We start from the raw sequence: 18,414 nt of genomic DNA, 5'->3' as shown, positions 1-18,414 counted from the left end.
GTGTGTAACCCCATACACATGCTTGTGCAATTGCACAAGCCTTGAAGTTTAAGCCTTGGTGGATATAGATTGTGATGTATGTGCATTAACTTGTGGTAGCACTAGTATAGATTGTGTGTGAGAGCCTCACCCATGGTAAGGCATGTAGAGCATTGTTGTGCATATGACTTAGTAGTGTGTGGTGGTGTTGGATTCATTTAGGGAGTGTAGCTATTGTATGTTCTAACTAGTTCTAGTAGGACTAGCTTTGTGTCATGCTAGATATGTGGGTGGTGTGGACCTTCCCACCTTTACAAGTGGTGCACCTCCTCATGTTTAATATGAGAGAGAGCATATTGTGTGTGTGGGGTTGGCTCGTGTGTGTTGGTGTTGTTGATGTGTATGACACAAACATGGGGTTCAAACCCCCATGTCACTTTGTCATTGTGCACATAAAACTCACCTATGTAATTGTCATCTTAGAAGCATACCTTATGGAGTTGCATTTACATTTTGTTGGAAGTTTGGTCTTTGATTCCATGGTATAGATGGAGCCCAAGGGCATGGGGTTTTGTGTGTTAATAGTAGGGGTTTGTGCTCAACACCATAGTGGTGTCAATCACATCTTGGTGACATGTGTGTGCAAACTATGCCTAGACCAAGTGGGCATGTGGCTGGAAAATTCCAGATTTTTGAACTCCGAAAATTTCACTAAGTCTGGGATGCTGGAAACATTTTCTTCCCCTGTAGATGAGGATGTGCTGGTCATACTGTTGTGAACTGGACTTAGTTCAGTGCTAGTATTTTGAACCTGATATGTTTTTGAAGCTTCCTGTCAATTTTCAAGTCTTTTTGAGTCATGTAGCCTGTATTTGGATTGCTGTAAAAAAGCTTCAGAACAGAAACAGAAACTCAGGTGCAGGAATTTTCACTAAGTCCCTGAGATCTGATGGTTTTGGGAAAGTTTGTGGCCTTATATCTTCTAGAGTTTAATTCCTTTTGCTGTTATTCTTGCTGGGGCTTCAAGTGTTCTTGGTTGGCAACAGCCACATATATTATTTGTCATGTTTGAAGACCTGTAGCTATGTTGCATGTTGCTTCCAAACAGCTAAGATGCAGAAACTGGCAGATTATGTAGTTTTGCCATTTTGTTCAAAGTTTGTGCCTAATTGATGTTGTGGTGTTCTACCTTGCTCCATTTCATTTATGTTGGGTTGTTATATGTCTTGGCTACCTGGGAATACCAGATTTGTGCCAATTGTGTGTGTGGTGTTGAATCTTTCACGTAGAGCTTCATATCTTGTTTCGTTGATTCCCGTTGATCCGTAGCTCCGTTTGCATTGTACTTTATATGGTTTTGCACCGTTTTTTACGAGCTGCATCTGTTCATGTCATTCCCATGCATTTCCAAATAGTTTAGTGCAAGTTCTGTCCAGAAACTTGCTGTAGCTTATTTTGCTTGTGCTAGTGATAGGAATAGTGGTGCATGCTCAACTTTCATCCCATGGATCATGTGATTGTTGCATTTTGTGGTGCTGCTGTTCATTGGCTGTTATTATTATGTTGGGTAGCACCGGGAGCGGAGAACGAATACGTGGAGTCAGGGGAGTACGTGCAGGACGATCCAGAACCATTCCGAGCTGAGGATATCGCACGCAAGATGATATGACCTTGATTCCATCCCTAGACTTGTTATGTTAGTTTCGATTCCATGTCGTATTGCTCGTTGCCTACCACTGAAAATATATTGCCTCTTCATATGCCATGAGCCTAAACATCGAACTCTTTCCTAGCAAACTTGTATGGCTTGGTAGGCTTGCTCAGCTGCTAATGTTAGCATTGTTAGTTGCAGGTGTTTTAAACTCATGTGATGACATGAGCTTGATATCATTATATTAAATTCTGTTATTTAATTAATGTATCTATATACTTGGTAAATGACGGGAGGCCTAGCCTTTTGCCGGGTGTCTGGTTCCGTTATTGCCGCCTTAGTTACCGGTTACCGGTGTTTGATTCCATAATGATCGCTCCTAACACGTTCGGGGTTGTTATGGGGACCCCCTTGATAAATCGCGTAGTGCTAAGGCTTGTCCGGGAGGACCCAACTTTGGTTTTAATCTGCTAATCACATAATAATCTGCATAGGGAATAGCTACCCCGACGAATTTAATCAACAACCCGGGCCAGTGCTCCTCATGAGTGTTAGCCCCACCTGAGCGATGTCCGGGGCCCCACTGGTCACCCAGAGGTTTAGCCATCCCAACGTCTAGCTCATCTGTCGTGTCTTGAGACTCAGATACGCGGCTCTTATCAGGGTCGTCGACACAACGGGAGGTCCTGCTGGTCTTGTCTTACCTTAGCGGTATATCTTGCGTATAGGAATCCCAGTGAAGCTTTGGTTTTCCCCAGAGTTGAGGTTTTCCTCTAAGGAATCCGACGAGATCACGAGATTCGTGATAGAGGATGCCTTTGTGGCCTGTGTTCGTTTGTGATGGACTAGTTGGAGCACTCCTGCAGGGTTTAATCTTTCGGAAAGTCGTGCCCGCGGTTATGTGGCAATTTGTAATATCTTGTTAACATCCGGTATTAGAGAACTTAAACATGAACTAACAAAATATGCCAACTGTGTGCGTAACCGTGACTGTCCCTTCGAAGATCTCTCTTCGATCGGGGAACACGATGGGGTTATGAATGCCGTAGGTAGGTGTTCAGGATCACTTTCTGATCAAGTATTCCCGATCGTTAGCGTAGACCACTTTCACTTCTCTGTTGCGTAAGATAGCCACTTATTCAATCATAGGTTGCAGCAGCCTGAAACACTACATCCCCTCCTTACCCAAATAACGTGACTAGATTTGGCACCAAGGTCCTAGATTGCTGAGTTCCCGTGCCTCACGGATTCCTCCGAAACTCCCAGCAGGTACTGGTATCTCGGAGACAGATGATCCCGACGGCACCCAGCTGGCGTGGCAGTACGACGAGGAGACAGATCGCCTTTACGTGAACTATCCACAGGACTGAGCCGTGGTCGTGATCATGGGCCTGCAGCGGGTAGCATAGCATTTTCCTTGTTTTGTAGTCCGTACCGGAACTACCTTGTTTCTATCTGCGTTGTACTCTGTATTATTAATAAGAAGTAAGTTGAATCCCAGATTGTCTACTGTAATTATTATTATGTGCTATGTTTACTTGCTTGCGAAACGCTTAGATGCGCTTCTTTCCTATTCGGGGGCCTCGACCCCCAGATCGGAAAGGACCGCATCTTTGTCGTTACAGTATCCTTCATGGTAACTAGAGAAATGGAATTATTTAACCTCTCAGAAAGGCAATCTGACAAGACAGCCTCGGTCGGATAGGAAAGACAACCGAATCAAGAACCAGCCGGACAGCGAAATCTTAGCTTCGGCTATATGTTTTTTCTGTTCCAGTCGCTTATTCTTAGCCTTTTCAGCATCAAATCTCAGTCGGAGGGCTTGGAGCTCCAACTCCACAACATCATCACGGCCCCCGGGCCCGCAAGCAAATTATCATCAACAGATACAAGTCAAGCAGAATACAATATATTAACTCTAAGACTACCGCCGACTGATCCAGTCAACAGTAGCCTCGGGGACTACACCCAGTGGGTGCGCTCAGTGCGCCCCACCAGAAAAATAAGAGGAGGGAAAAAGGTCCCTGTAACCTATCCACCTTACTCGAATCAAAACAGGAACTAAGACTACCGCCGACTCCTCCGGTCGACGGTAGCGTCGGGGACTACACCTAGTGGGTGCACTTAGCGCGCTCCCACTGGAAAACGACACCCAGTGGGTGTGCCTCAGAGCAAACACACTCGGGATTAAGTTCAAAAACAAAAACATGTGTGCACAACAGGACTCACCCATATGTTCTTCGCCACGGCTTCACTAGCATCGTATGCTTCTTTAAGCCACCTAACCATTACTTCCAGTTGAGCCAGGGCTACCTTGCATGCTCCCTCCTAATCCTCTGGGATATGGTGCAGCTGGAAGAGGTTGCGGTCCATAAAAGTAAGCGACGACATGGCGGATGGACCAAGTCCGAGTGGCACTCCAACCGAAGGAGTCTCCTTAACCTCATGAACCTGAACCTAGGTAGTCAAGGACTCGATCACTCGGCTGGGGGTCGCAGCTTGTTTGGACGCTCCTCCAGCCACGACAGGACCGGCAGGATAAGTTCAATCACAACTCGTGGCTCTGCACACATCCACAAACATCCAAAGCATCATCACGTGGCTAAATCCTCAAGGCCTAACTGGCACAAAAATATGCCCAAGAGGTACCTTTAGAAGAAGTAACGTTGCCATTCGTTTGCCCTTTGTCGGAGGCCTTCGGCTCCAGAGAAGCGGTCGATGTGCCAGCTATGCAACAAACACAACAAGATTACGGGTCATCACTCGGAATACCTTGAGTAGGAAAGGAAAAATCTTTTGGCGGAGGTACTTACGCTAAAGCAACTAGCACATCGACCTTAATTCGCGGCAGGACAGCCTTCTGGGCTTTGAGTTCATAGTCTTGGGGTGTTTGGCAACCTTCTCGGGCGACACCTCCTGCTCGCTCTGACCACGTTTGGAACTTCGGGTTGGCATAGCCGACACAGTCAGTTTCACCACCTTCGGAGTCTTAGCGCCACCGATATGGGCCCTAGGGTCCTGACATGCTTTCGAGCGGGTCTCAGGTGGAACTTCATCACACGGGGTGGACTCCGCCTCATCCCCGTGTTCCTCGTCACTCTCATGTGTCTCCTCGTCGTCATCTTCATCTTCTTCGCCTTCCGAGTCCCCCTGATGCTCGGTGTCACTCGCCACGTCGATGGGTGCTCAGTCAACAACCGGTATTGAACTCACGAGTCATGTGAAAGCATCCCGAGTGACAAAGTTATAACAAACGAAAACAACAAGCAATGAACAAATTCAGTCGGTTCAAGCTCGTGAAGCTTTACCTCATTCGGAGGCAGCTCTGCTGAGATCGACGGTACCAACCTGGTGCCCCTTGGATTGTCTCGCATAGGTGTAATATCCTTGAGATTTTCCATCGGCCGCTCTGCCCCGATATCCTCTAGGACAATGCGAGTCAGATCATCCGGACCTCTATACATCCACATGAGATGGACCCTTGCCTACAAAGGTTGGATCCTCCGCTAGAAAAAGACTTCCAAGACGTCCATCCCATTGATTTTCTTCCACAACAAGGCGACCAATTCTATCACCAAGATATCTATGTATGTCCTCTCTTCCTTCGACACAGCCAATGAGGGAGCCGACCGAATTCGCTCAGGCGAATAAAGCAGGAGGTCCGACTGACCCTCATCGATTGGGACGCCCTCGCAGTAAAACCAGGAGTCATGCCCACCCTTCACCGAATCATTGATGGACATCTGAGGAAAACTACTCTTACCCCTGAGTTGGATTCCTAAGCCACCGCAAAGCTGCACTACATGTGTTCCCCCCCCGACTGAGAAGATTTCGTCACTATCATCCCTCGGCCCATGAATAGTTGCTTTAATAATCCCCATTGCGGATAGCACCCGAGGAAATTCTCACACAGGGATACATAAGCAGATAAGTACGAGACAGCATTGGGGGGGGAAGTGGTGAAGTTGCACGCCAAAAAAGTCAAGGAAAGCTCGGAAGAACGGATGCGGGGGTAGGGAGAAACCTCTTTCAATGTGGGTGACCAGGAGCACCTGCTCATCGCCCCTTGGCAAGGGTTCGAGATCGCCTTCATCCGGCAGCCGCCAACTGCCCGGAACCACCAAGCCATTGCTCTCCACGTCCAGCATTCGCTCCTTGGACACCCGGACAGAATCCGGTCACCTTGGATCCACGCTGGTGGAGGCTCACTGGCACTCGAAAAGGAACCGTGCTAGCCTTTCCTGGCCCGCTCGGGTCTCGAGGTTGCACCTTTCTTGGGGCGGACGAGGTGGAAGAACTCGAGAAGTGGCAACCGCAAGGCTCAAGGAAGGAGAAAAAGGGGACTCTGATCTAGTGGTGCGATTCTTTTCCTTCACAGCTTCAGCCTATTTATATGCTACAGAAAGATACCCCATCGAGTATTCCGTGTGCACAAGTAAGATCTACAGAATCCTGATGACAGTGTTCCTGTAGCATGACTGTGATATTTGACGCACGGAAACCGAGGCGCCCCTCCACTACTTCCACTACTCACATCGCCGCTGATTTTGCTTCACAACGCGCTCCCTCAATTGAAAATATCACGGAAAAATTGCTCCCCCTTCACTGCCTGAATGAATTCCTTATCGAGAGCACATAACGAGGAGAGTCGAATACTCTGTCGCTCGCCCTTCCATGGGACCACAAACATTTGTACCACAGAACAAGGCGATCAGATCGCCCGCGCCATGGCGCGAGTCGTAGGACCCATCCTCCTCCACCGATTGGGTGATCGAAGCTCAGAGCCCACGATCATTCGATTCATTATACATACCATCATTAAAGGTATTTGATTATTACCGATTGGAAGCAAACTAACACACTTCCGCACTAGGAGTCTTTCACTCCTGAATCCGTAGTGATTTATAAGAGCCCGAGTGATGTAGCCCCATGCTACAACCTCGGCGTCCCTGAGACATCGAGGGCACAATCGACTGCCTTCCACTCAGGCAATAAAACCCCAACTGATTCGGGGGCTACTGACGGGGTTGCAAATTAGGAGTTGTCCTATGGACCTGAGTACCTAGGCCTGCCCAAGACCCTACATGGACATCAGCGTCCCATAAGTCACCTACGCGGTCATGGTCTCACTCGGACAAGTGTGTGCCACTCGGCTCACACTACTTCACTCGGTCTGTTTCATATCAGTCGGACATCCCTCAACACTTGGACTGCAACAGGACATGGGCAACGAAGAACTACAATGGCCACAGACTTGAACTACTACATGAAGTGCAGTGAAGATATGCATTACCAATAACACCATAGTTAGAGTTGTTTTTACTAGTAACTTCTGTAGTTATTAGCATTTACTCGCCCTTGCAATGAAGCCCGGCCGGTCGTGCCGCACTTTATATAAGCCACTCCCGGGCTCCTGGGCAAGGGTTCAGCAATCAGTACTATCTCAAACTCTATAATCCAACACCAGACTCCGAGGTTCGAGGTGTAGGGTCGTTACCACTCCCGAGTGGGGCCTGAACTCGTATATCCGAGTGCATCCTATGCGCCCTAGCTAGACTCTTCCCCTCATTCGTACCCCTGGTACTATTGTCAGGATCATTCCCATGACACGAAAGCAAGTTGTTGTTCGAGGACCTAGAGGTCTACCTCGTGAAGGGTGAGCTCGCGCACTTCCTTCACGTCGACCATCCTCCCTCGGAGTTGCGGCTCCAAAGCAGCTTTGGAAGCCTGAAGCTCCCTCTCGTGAGCCTATGCGGTCCCATGTTGCTCGACTTCTTCTTCGGCTTCACGGAGGGTGCGCTCGCATGCCTCCTTCGCCGTGGTGGTGGATGCTTCGTCCTTCGAACACACTGATTCATGTTGGTGGCGGCTCAGCTTGACGACCATGTCAAGCTGATGCCACCCACGAGCCAAGCGCATGCGCTCCTCGGCGAAGGGTACGTCAGCATCTCGAATCTCTACCCCAATCTGCCCCACCGTGCTCAAGGAGTTCTTTGGGAGGTTTTGGCGGACCGAGGTCCGGGAGGCCGCGAGCTCCTTGGCCTAGTCCGGCTCGGGACCAACACTTTCGCTCCCAGACGGGGCCCCGCGGGCTCCAGATCCACACGCCGGTGGCTGGGAGCTAGTTGATGCTCGCCCCGCCCCACCAGGGCTGGGCGTCGTGCACACGGAGCTCGTGACCCCCTCCGGGGTAGTTGGCTCCTTGGAATTGTCCACGGTGTCGGGCGGGGCGCCGGAGGTGACTAGCGGCTCTTGCCCCTTAGACACATCCTCACCCGTAGGGATTGCCGCGGGAGACACTAGGGGAGTCCCCGCGCTTCGCCTCGTGGCCTCGGCAGGCGTGGGTAGAGTCGCGTCGTGACCAGACGCATCGCTCACACAATAGTCTGGCGCGCCAAGGCCACTCCCCCTAGCCCTGACCGATGGCGAGAGGCCATGCGCCGGGCCAGGGCGCTTGCTGGCCCTCTTTCTCACCGGAAGCCTGCACGAAGGAGGGATGAGTCATGCGTGAACCACGGAAGCAAGGAAAACCGAGGGGTGGAGCTTACTCATCCTTGGCGACCCATATCCTCCTCTTCAGCACCCTCGGCAAGGCCTGAGTGCTGCCCTCGGATCGGGCCTAAGGCGAAGGCCCACCTCCCTCCTCTATCGCGGCTGGGGGCTCTAGGCCTGTGGAAGCCCCGGCTCGGAAGCCATCAGGACAGGTGTGTCCTGAGGCCCCTCCTCGCCCCTAGGAAGCAGCCCCCACTGATAGAAGCGGGGCATCGTCTGGGCAAGGTCTCCCATGTTCTTGTACTTGTACAGGTTGTGCCCCCCGTGGGGAAGATCGTCGACGGTTTTGCCCAGCAAGACCCAGAGCACCCAGTCGAGCATGTCGATCGGTAGGCGCTCCATATGGAGCTGCATGGGATCATTAGGCCAAGAAAACGTCCGCATTGGGCGAGAGTGACGTTGAAGGGGGGCAATCCGCCACCTAAGGAACTCCCTCACCACCAGCGTGGCGGTCACCCCCGCTTCCCTCAAGGTCTCCAATCACCCTGCACCGATGACAACCTTGAGTCATCGAGCCGCGCATGATCCCACCTGCAGCTCGGCATCACTGGAGAGGATGGGGTCACCAGCAGGGGGATGTACTTCCCAGCGTCCAGGAACACCCACTGCCGCCTGAAACCCTCGACGAAGTGATCGATATTCATATCGATGCACTTGCCCGCCATCGCGTCCACGGCCTGGAAGAACGCGCACCCGGAGCGCTGATCGGGTGGGGTCAACTGGAGAGAGAAGTGCAAGAACAATGCCACCAAGGGAAGAATGCCAAAAAAGGCCTTGTGGAGGAAGGGGAAGACGAGAGGAGGACAACGTTACTCGGATCAAGATGCATCGCATGAATTTGGTAATGTGCGAGAATGGCATTGAAGAACTCCGAGAATGGGGGAAGCAAGCCGGATAAGACCGTCGGGTGATGAAGAGCGACAATGGTTGCTGGCAGCTCGGCGAGGGGGCCGACACCGGCGAGATCATGGTTGGCCCCCAGTTGCTTGAGCCAGCCGCGACCATAGGAGAATCTTATCGAGCCCTTCGCGATTCAGCACTGTGGACCTACCCGGGGGGGTTCCAGCGCCTGGTGCCCGTCCGCCGCCGCCATTCCCTTGCCATCCCCACTCGGGGAGCTAGGGCGGTGTTGTGAGAAAAGGGGTGATAGTCGTGTGGCACATGGGAATAATCTTACGCTAGAAGGAAGACACGGGGAGGCGGCACAAGGCAAGAAAGAGCAATGATGGGCCAACCGTGCGCGCAGGCTTTATGCTGGCTCAGGGCAGTTGTCTAGGCATCACGAGGAGTAGTAGGGGTGTCCCACGGCTGGCCGGGCACCACGTGTTGCGTTGGGCCCACGGGCGATTGGAGCCCGCGTTGCTTCGCCCATCCCATCACGAGGAGTCCTGCACAACGTGGGCCCGGGGGCTACTGTCGGGCCCCTAGGACCAGGGTGCAGGCCCGTCGGCGTATGGCCCCAGGCAAAAAGCGGTTGCACAAACCTGGCCTGGACCATCTGCGGGTCAAACAAGGAAGACCCTCGCGAGGGCCCTAGCCCTTTGGCTAGCATATGGGGATCATCGTCAAGGGCCACCCCGGAGGCTCTCGTAGGACGAGCTCGTCGGGAGCGACCTCACGAGGGTCTCATAACCATGTGCCTCCACGTGGCTGATACAGGTCGTGCACGCAGCACACGAGCGGTGCGAGCATGCATGCACAGGGAGGGTTTCCACTTACGTGCTAAGGAAGCGGGGTGAGCTGGCAGGCCCCCACAGCATCTCCCAAAGGTTTCCTGGTCGGTGCAAGAAGAACAAGGATGGGGGCTCAGCAGGATGGAGTTCACCCCCGAGCCCACCAGCGTGTTATGAAGAAGGGCTTTTTGCACGCGAAGACTACTTTTTTTAGGGCGGGCCGAAGTCCCCTCCCCTTTTAAAATGGCCATTGTGGCAACCCTTCCCACTGAGTGTTTTCGGGGGAAGAGGACCAAAGCAAGTATAAAAGAGAGGCCCGGCCTCCATAGCAGGGATCTGATGCCCATTATCTTTACCAGGGAAAGAACCCGCCTTTGTATTCGTATTCCACCCAAAGCAATCCAGACAAGCAGGAGTAGGGTTTTACACCACAAGGTGGCCCAGACCTGGGTAAACTTCTTGCGTGTTCTTGTTGCTTTCCTTAGATCGAACCACCGGAGAGTCGCGGTGAATTCAATAGGTAGGACAAGGTTGGAGAACGAGCGCATCCTATATTTAGAACCTCTTTGGGACCGCAGAGCCCCAATTTTGACTACCACACCTTTCTCTGGTGTAATTGATGGCTCCACTATTCCCCTGGGGAAGGTAAGCCTTCCGTCACCTTTGGCACCCAGGAGAACTACCATACTGAGTTCATCGACTTTGACGTGGCGCACATCAGCTTGCCCAACAACGCCATCCAAGGCTACCCACCACTCTCCAAGTTCATGGAAGTGACCCACCATGCCTACGGTCTCATCAAGATGTCCAGCTGCGGCGGCACCATTACCATCCGCTACGACGAGAAGGGCATGGTGCACACCCTCGACCATGCCTACAAGGTCGCTGCCACGGCATACCCTGCCGACGAGGACGAGCCCGTGACAACTAAGAGGGATCCCATGAGGAAGAAGCGCCTGCCCCATGCCGCTCCCTCAAATAGGAAGGCGCGCTCGTCGCCCCGCTCCAGGAAAGCCCTGGTGTACCGTCACAGGTGGCACCAGGCGTGCCCGGCCTGTTAAGGGAGGTGATCAAGCACAACCAAGCCGCACAACAAAGCGTGCGGCCCACCAGCAATCCCTAGGGCGTAGAAGTCGTCCGTGAAGCCCCCACCTCCAGGTGGGTCGTCAGCAACACCCTCATCTCCAAGCCACGTGGTGGAAGGCGCATGTGCATCAAATTTGCCTCTCTCCATGCATCTCTCCTTGCGAGGACCCTTTCTCCTCCATCTCCACTCATGCCCATTCCTTTCGTCATGGAGAACGGTGCAATCATCTCTGTGAGGATTGCGCATATGAGCTTGGAGTCCCACATCTTAGATGTGGTGTACAAACGCTGGCAGGACCTCCGTGGCCCAATGAATGAAGTGGAGGGTGTTCCGATGCAAAAAAAATAGAATGACCTCCATCACCATAAGTTCTATCCGTGCTTTACAAATTCCAGCAAAACGGGGTTGTACATGCGTGGGGATCTCTCTACCCACGCTGCCCTCGGCACACGAGAGCCCCTTCCCATTCTCGTGGAAGCCACATGCTACGCGCTGGTGGAAATCTCATACCACTTCTTGTGGAAACCCCATGCTCCGCGCTGGTGGGACCCCATGCTCCGCGCTGGGAAAAAACTCACCTACCCACCTTTCTTGGAAGCCCCGTGCTCGGTGCCAGCGGAAACCCCATGCTATGTGATGGTGGAAATCTTCTACCCACCCCATGCTCCTTGCTAGCGGGACCCTCATGATCCGCATTGGGGAAAAGCTCTCCTAGTCGCCTTTCGTGGAAGCCCTATTGTACGAGCATAGTCTTCCCTAAGTAGTTTTGTTGGCTGATGACAATACCTTTGTGTACTTATCATGTACTTTGAACTTTCAGAGGTTATGAGGTGGCACGAGACAGTTATTCTACCCCTTAGATGGTAAATGAGAAGACGATGTACTTCGTATGGTTTAGTGTTGGTGGACTTGAGTCATTGGATAAATCGTACTATCAAGAGGGGTTCGTAGTTGGAATTGTTGTGAGAATATCTCATGTACATATTCTTCTCCCGCTTTCTTCCCCGGCACTCCGGAGCTGTTTTCTGTCCTTAGGATCATGTGCACCTTCATAAGCGGTAGTACCGCTACCATGGGTGGTAGTACCACTCAACCGGTAGTGCCGCCCTACAGTACCGGGACTTGTACCGCTTGCGTTTGTGCATGTGGTGGTTCCGGGCTTTTACCTCCTCATAAGCGGAAGTACCGCTAGGGTAGCGCGGTAGTACCGTCTGGGCGGTACTGCCGCTCTCTACTTGTGGCCCCACTTCCGCTTACGTTTTCGTTTTTCAATTCTATTTCGAATGAATTTTTGGGCGATAGTACTTAGTGGTAGTACCGCTTTGGGTGGCACTACCATACGGCTCCCCTTTGTCTTATTCGTCTAGGATGTGTGTCAATGCTAAGTGGAAGTACCGCTTGCACGAGCGGTAGTACCGCTCCAACGGAACTACCGCCCCCTAATGTCTGTCAGATTGACTGCACAACCGGTACTTCCATGCAAGCGTAAGTACCTCTACCCCGAGCGGTACTACCGCTTAGGCACGTTTTGTAGGTAGAAAACGGTCACATTTCCCACCTCTATATAAGTGGGTCTTCTTCCCCGTGGAGAATCATCTCTTATCCTTCAAAAGCTCCACTGTTGCCTCCCAAGCTCATTCTTGCCCGATCTCCTTCCTAGCCAATGATTCGTGTTGATTTTGTAGGGTTTGGTGGAGAAGGCCTCAATCTACACTTCCACCGAGAGAAATTTGATTCCCCTCCCACTAATCCCTTCCGGATCTTGTTACTCTTGGGTGTTGGAGCACCCTAGGCGGAAGAGGTCACCTCGAAGCAATATTCCATTATGGTGAAGCTTTGTGGTCTCGTTGGGAGCCTCCAATTAAGTTGTGGAGATTTCCCCAACCTTGTTTGTAAAGGTTCGGTTGCCGCCTTCAAGGGCATCCATAGTGGAATAACGTCACCTCGCATTGTATGAGGGTGTGAGGAGAACACGATGGCTTAGTGGCATCTTGGGGAGCATTGTGCCTCCACACCGCTCCAACGGAGACGTACTTTCCCTCAAAGGGAAAGAACTTCGCTGACACTTCCTCGACCTTCTCCAACGGTTCCACTTGTGGTTATTTCTACCCTTTACTTTGTGCAAAGTTATTTCTTTTTATTATTGTTGCTAGCATCATATATTTTGTTCATCTAGTTGTATATATAGTTAACATATTTGTTGCTAATCTTAAGAATTTGAAGAAAAGCTTAAAATTGGTAGTTGCCTATTCACACACACCTATAGTCAACCATATCGATCCTTTCAATTGGTATCAGAACCTCGTCTCTTTATTAAGGGTTTCGCCACTCAAAGAGTATGGTTGTCGACGAGGTTAGTCCGGTGGAGTTGCCCGAGGCATCTGTTGTGAACTCGGTCTTTCGAGAGGACCTAAATGAGGTCAAGAACATGCTTAAAGATTTCCTTAATAATTTAAAATTCTCTACCGACCCATTGCATGTGGTTAATCCCACAACTTCAGATATGGGAACCAATTTCGAAAAGGAAAATGCTAGGAGTGATAGAGATACATTGCCTCAAGGAATGAGTGGGGCAAATACCTTTGACTCGGTTCCTCCTCTCATGATCTGTGCAGGACAGATTCACCCACCACATATTATTAACCACGGTCCTCCACCTAAGCTTGTTAAGAATTATTTTGCTAACTAGTTTTTCATATAAAGTCCCATTTGAATCACATCTCAACACAACTTTGCAGAATCATTGAGCAAGGCTACTACCCACATGATCCAAGAAACCTCACTCCAAGAGAAGTGATTGACAATCAGCTCAATCACTCTGCCTTGTTCATCCTTTAGGAAGTTGTTCCTATTTAAAATCTTGCTCATTTGTGTCCCTTCTCCCGTGCCAAAGACTGTTCGGAGCACATCATTTCCATGTACAAGGGAAGCTCTAGTATTCAACGGTTGAACTATGAAGTGATACTTGATGAGGCCGATGAATTTATTATGATTTAGGATGACGATCCTCATGAGCTCTATCGAAGGGTGACAACTCTTGTTGTTTCTCTTCAAGATCATGGAAGCAAAGATGTGGATGACAATTGGATCAAGCGTAAGTTTCTCAAGGCTATTATGCCTTTCAACAAATCCATGTCATATGTCATCCGTCGAGGTCAGACTTTCACTCCATGTTCTCAAGTGATTTGTTGGATGAGTTCATTGCCATGAACATATTGAACAAGACCACTAACAATGCTCTAGCTCGTGTTCAACGGTCAATAAAAGATTCTCCCAACCTTGCTTTGAAGGCCAAGGCTATTTTGGAGGAAGATGAAGAAGAGGAAGAGGAATTGTGCCCCTTAGACACCAAGTACGCTTATCACGAGCATATGGCTCTTGCATCAAGACAGTTTTGGGGCAAGAAGAGAAACTCAAAGCCCAATTTCTCCAAGAACAACTCAAATGGTCCCAAAGGCAAGAAACATGTGAGGACTTGCTAGAACTATATATGGCAATGTGAGTCACTTTGTGCCTGACTGTCCTTATGAGAAGAGGGAAGACAATGGCAGCAAACTTATTCGCAAAGACAAGGCCAAGCCCTTCCCCAAAAAAGAACAACTTCTTCAAGAACAAGCCCCAAAAGGTGTTGGTGGCTCAAAAAATAGTATCTATACGATGAGCATGATGACAAAGATGCAAGTGGTGAAGTATTAGGAATGTCCACGGTGGGCATTGCATCTTCTTCCACAAGCAAGGTGTCCCTCTTCAACGCCCCCAACGAGAACCGCATTGCCAAGTACCTTATGGCAAAGGCATCCAACAAGGTAACCTCCAACATCAAAACTATCGTTTCCACTACCCCCTCTCTTATGGTTAGTGGAGATGAACAAGCGGAGGTTAATGATGAAGGGAACTCCTTTGATAGTTTCATGAGAAAAATCAAGGGTAAAACCAAGAAGCACTTTGTTGCTCTCTTGGAGCAACTCGGAGCGGCTAATGACCTCATCGAGACTCATGAAGAAACTATCTCTACTTTGCAAGGACATAGTCGTTACTATGCCAATGATATAGCAGATCTCTCCATTGCTCTTGAGGAAGAGCATGGGCTTAGTTTGGCTCTTGAGGAGTCACACAATGATGACCTTGCTAAATTACAAAAAGATCATAATCATGCTCTTGTTCTTACTCGTGTGCTTCAATCTGAAAAGGTTGCACTTGGGGTTGACCATGCTAGACTCGAGAAAGAGCTTGACATACTTGACAAGGCCCACAAGTCCTTGAAGAGTGGTGATGCTTCGTTGAAAGAGTCTGATGCTCAACTCCAAGTAAAACTTACTAAGGAGATATCCACGTGTTCTCCATTTGTTTTAATTGATAATGCACATGCTACTAACCCATGTTGTGAGCACGTACATCTTGTGGATGAGAGTGCCAAATTAAAAGAGCAGCTTGATAAAGGCCTTGTGACATGCATTCAAGGCGAAAAGAATCTCAATGACCTTCTAAACAATCAAAAGGAAGTGGTTGCTAAGGAAGGAGTTGGGTTTTCCCCCAAGGCCAAGAAAAATAAGAAGATCAAGACCAAGCAACCTCCCTTTCTTAAACAATCCTTTGTCAAGGCTAGGGAGGGTACTCATGAAAAGACGAAGAGCAAAGCTAAGGGTGGTAATGCCAAAAAGGGCAAAACCCTCCCTCCTAACAATGTCGGCGACTTTCACCCATGCTATATTTTATGCCATGCTAGTGATGGAAATGTCTTTGCTAAATTTTTTGGTTCCCCTTATGAGTACATTGAATGGTCTATTTGGGTTCCTATGACCCTTGTTACTAACCTGAAATGGCCCATTAAAGAATAGATACCTAAATCCAAGCATTGATCTTATGCAGGAGTTTGCTTATGGTGGGGTGTCATGGTTGCTTGATAGCGGAGCAACAAATCATACGAATGTAAGAAAGGACTTGGTGATGGACGTTCATCCCAACCCATCCGTAGACACCCAAGTCTCCTTTGGTGATGATGCAACTTCAAAGGTATTGGGTCTCCGCAAGGTGCCAATTTCTCCAGAACTTACCATTGAAAAGGTCATGCTTGTTGAGACCCTCGCATACAATTTACTTTATGTTCATCAACTTGCACTTCTAGGTTTTAGTACTTTCTTTGGCATTGACTATGTGGCCCTTTTGTGGTGCAAGACTCTTAAAGTAGCTTTTGTTGGGCATGTTGAGAATGGTCTCTATGTGGTTAACTTTTTGGTGTGACTCACTAAGACCGCAACTTTCCTAATGGCTAAATTTCATATTGGCTGGCTTTGGCATCACCGGCAAGCCCATGTCAATATGAGTTCTTCGCAAAGTCTCCTAAAAGGGGACCACATTCTTGGACTAAAGACTGTATTTTTTTGCTAAGGATCGTGCTTGTAGTGCATGCATTGAAGGAAAGCTACACGAGACCACTCACCTCTCCACGACTACCATTTACTCGAAGAGGCCTTTGGAGCTCCTTCACATGGATCTCTTTTGTCCTCCATCTTTCGATAGCCTTGGGGGAAGAAAGCATTGCTTCATGATAGTGGATAATTTCTCAATATATACTTGGGTGTACTTCTTCAAGACGAAAAGTGAGACTCAACAAACCATCATCGACTTTGCTAGTGAAGCTCAACGACAACATGATGCAAAGATATTGATGATTAGAAGTGACAATGTCACCGAGTTCAAGAATTACACCCTAAATGAATTTCTGAGTGATGAAGGAATCAAGCATCAATACTCTGCACCATATACTCCTTAACAAAATGGTGTTGCAGAGAGGAAGAACGGGACACTGATAGACACGGCAAGAGCCGTGATGGTGGAGTTTAAATCACTGTATAACTTTTGGGCCAAATCCATCAACACCACATGTCATGCATCCAATTGGCTCTACCTCCGCAAAGGCTTGAACAAGACTCTGTATGAAATTCTTACCGGTAACAAGCCCAACCTCAAGTACTTACGGGTGTTCGGTTGCAAGTGTTTCATTCTTCAGAAAGGTGCTCCTTTGTCTATATTCAAACCTAGAGTTCAAGAGGGCATATTTGTTCATTATATTCAAACCTAGAGTTCAAGAGGGCTTACCATGTTCTCAACAAGTCCACTCGGGTCATTGAGGAGACATGTAACGTGGAGTTTGATGAGAATAATGTCTCCCAAGTGGAGCAAAGTGTTCTTCGTGATGTACGCGGTGAAATTCCTCCCCAAGCCATAAGAAGAATGGGTGTGGGACACTTCCTGACCGTTGAGGAACCCCTTGTGGAAGATGAAGAAGGACATCATTTCACTCAAGTGGAACCATCGCCAACACAAGACCCACACGCTTTCGTAGAATGTACTGAAGGCCCTCAACCCTGTGATCAAGATCGAGCAGAAGATCAACCTCATGATGGTGCTGCACCAAGTGATGTCCTTGATCAAGCTCACCCCTTCGAGAATGCTCAATATCAAGAGCACGCTCAAGATCAAGACCATGATCAAGATCAAGATCAAGCTCGCAAAGGCAGTAAAGGTCTCAAAAAGGATCCTCTTCATCTTACTCCTAATGAGATTTGAGAGAGACGTGCTGCCAAGAATGCTGAAAATCTCATAAAGAATTCTCATGTTCTAGAGAATGTCTACGACGTCTTAATGAGAGGGTAACAACTCGTCATCAATTAATAAACTTTAGTGCCCATCATGAATTTTTTTTTATTGCATTGAACCCCTAAAGGTACAACAGGCGCTCGAAGACATGCACCGGGTTGAAGCCATGCATGAAGAACTCCACAACTTCGAGCGCAACAAAGTGTGGCAATTAGTGCTGGGACAAAAGGAGAACCACAATGTCATTGGAACAAAGTGTATCTTTAAGAAGAAGCAAGATTCAAACGGTGCCATTATTCGTAAAAAGGCAACATTGGTAGCACAAGGCTACTCCCAAGTCGACGGTATCGACTATGGTGAAACCTTTGCTCGTGTTGCTCATCTTCAATCTATTCGCATGTTGCTTGCATTCGCTTCACATCACAACTTCAAATTATATCAAATGAATGTGAAGATTGCATTTCTTAATGGTCCCCTTGAGTAGTTGGTATATGTCAAGAAACCCCGGGGTTCGATGATCCCAAGCTCCCAAATCATGTATATATTCTCGATAAGGCACTCTATGGCCTTAAACAAGTCCCACGTGCATGGTATGAGCACCTTACTGAGATGTTACATGATCATGGGTTTGAAGTTGGGAAAATTGACCCCATTCTTTTTACTAAGAAGGTCAAATGGAGTTTGTTCATATGCCAACTATATGTTGATGACATTATCTTTGGTTCTCCTAACAAAGCTTTTGATGAAGAGTTTGATGCACTAATGACCAAAGAGTTTGAGATGTCTATGATGGGAGTGTTGAAGTTCTTCCTTGGATTTGATGTCAAGAAACAAAGTCAAGGAACCTTCATCAATCAAACAAAACATACTCA

This window comes from Hordeum vulgare, chromosome 4H (genome assembly GCF_904849725.1).
Source record: "Hordeum vulgare subsp. vulgare chromosome 4H, MorexV3_pseudomolecules_assembly, whole genome shotgun sequence".
Classification (NCBI taxonomy): Eukaryota; Viridiplantae; Streptophyta; class Magnoliopsida; order Poales; family Poaceae; genus Hordeum; species Hordeum vulgare.
The sequence above is the reverse complement of the archived record's forward strand: the minus strand, read 5'-3'. Positions refer to the sequence as shown.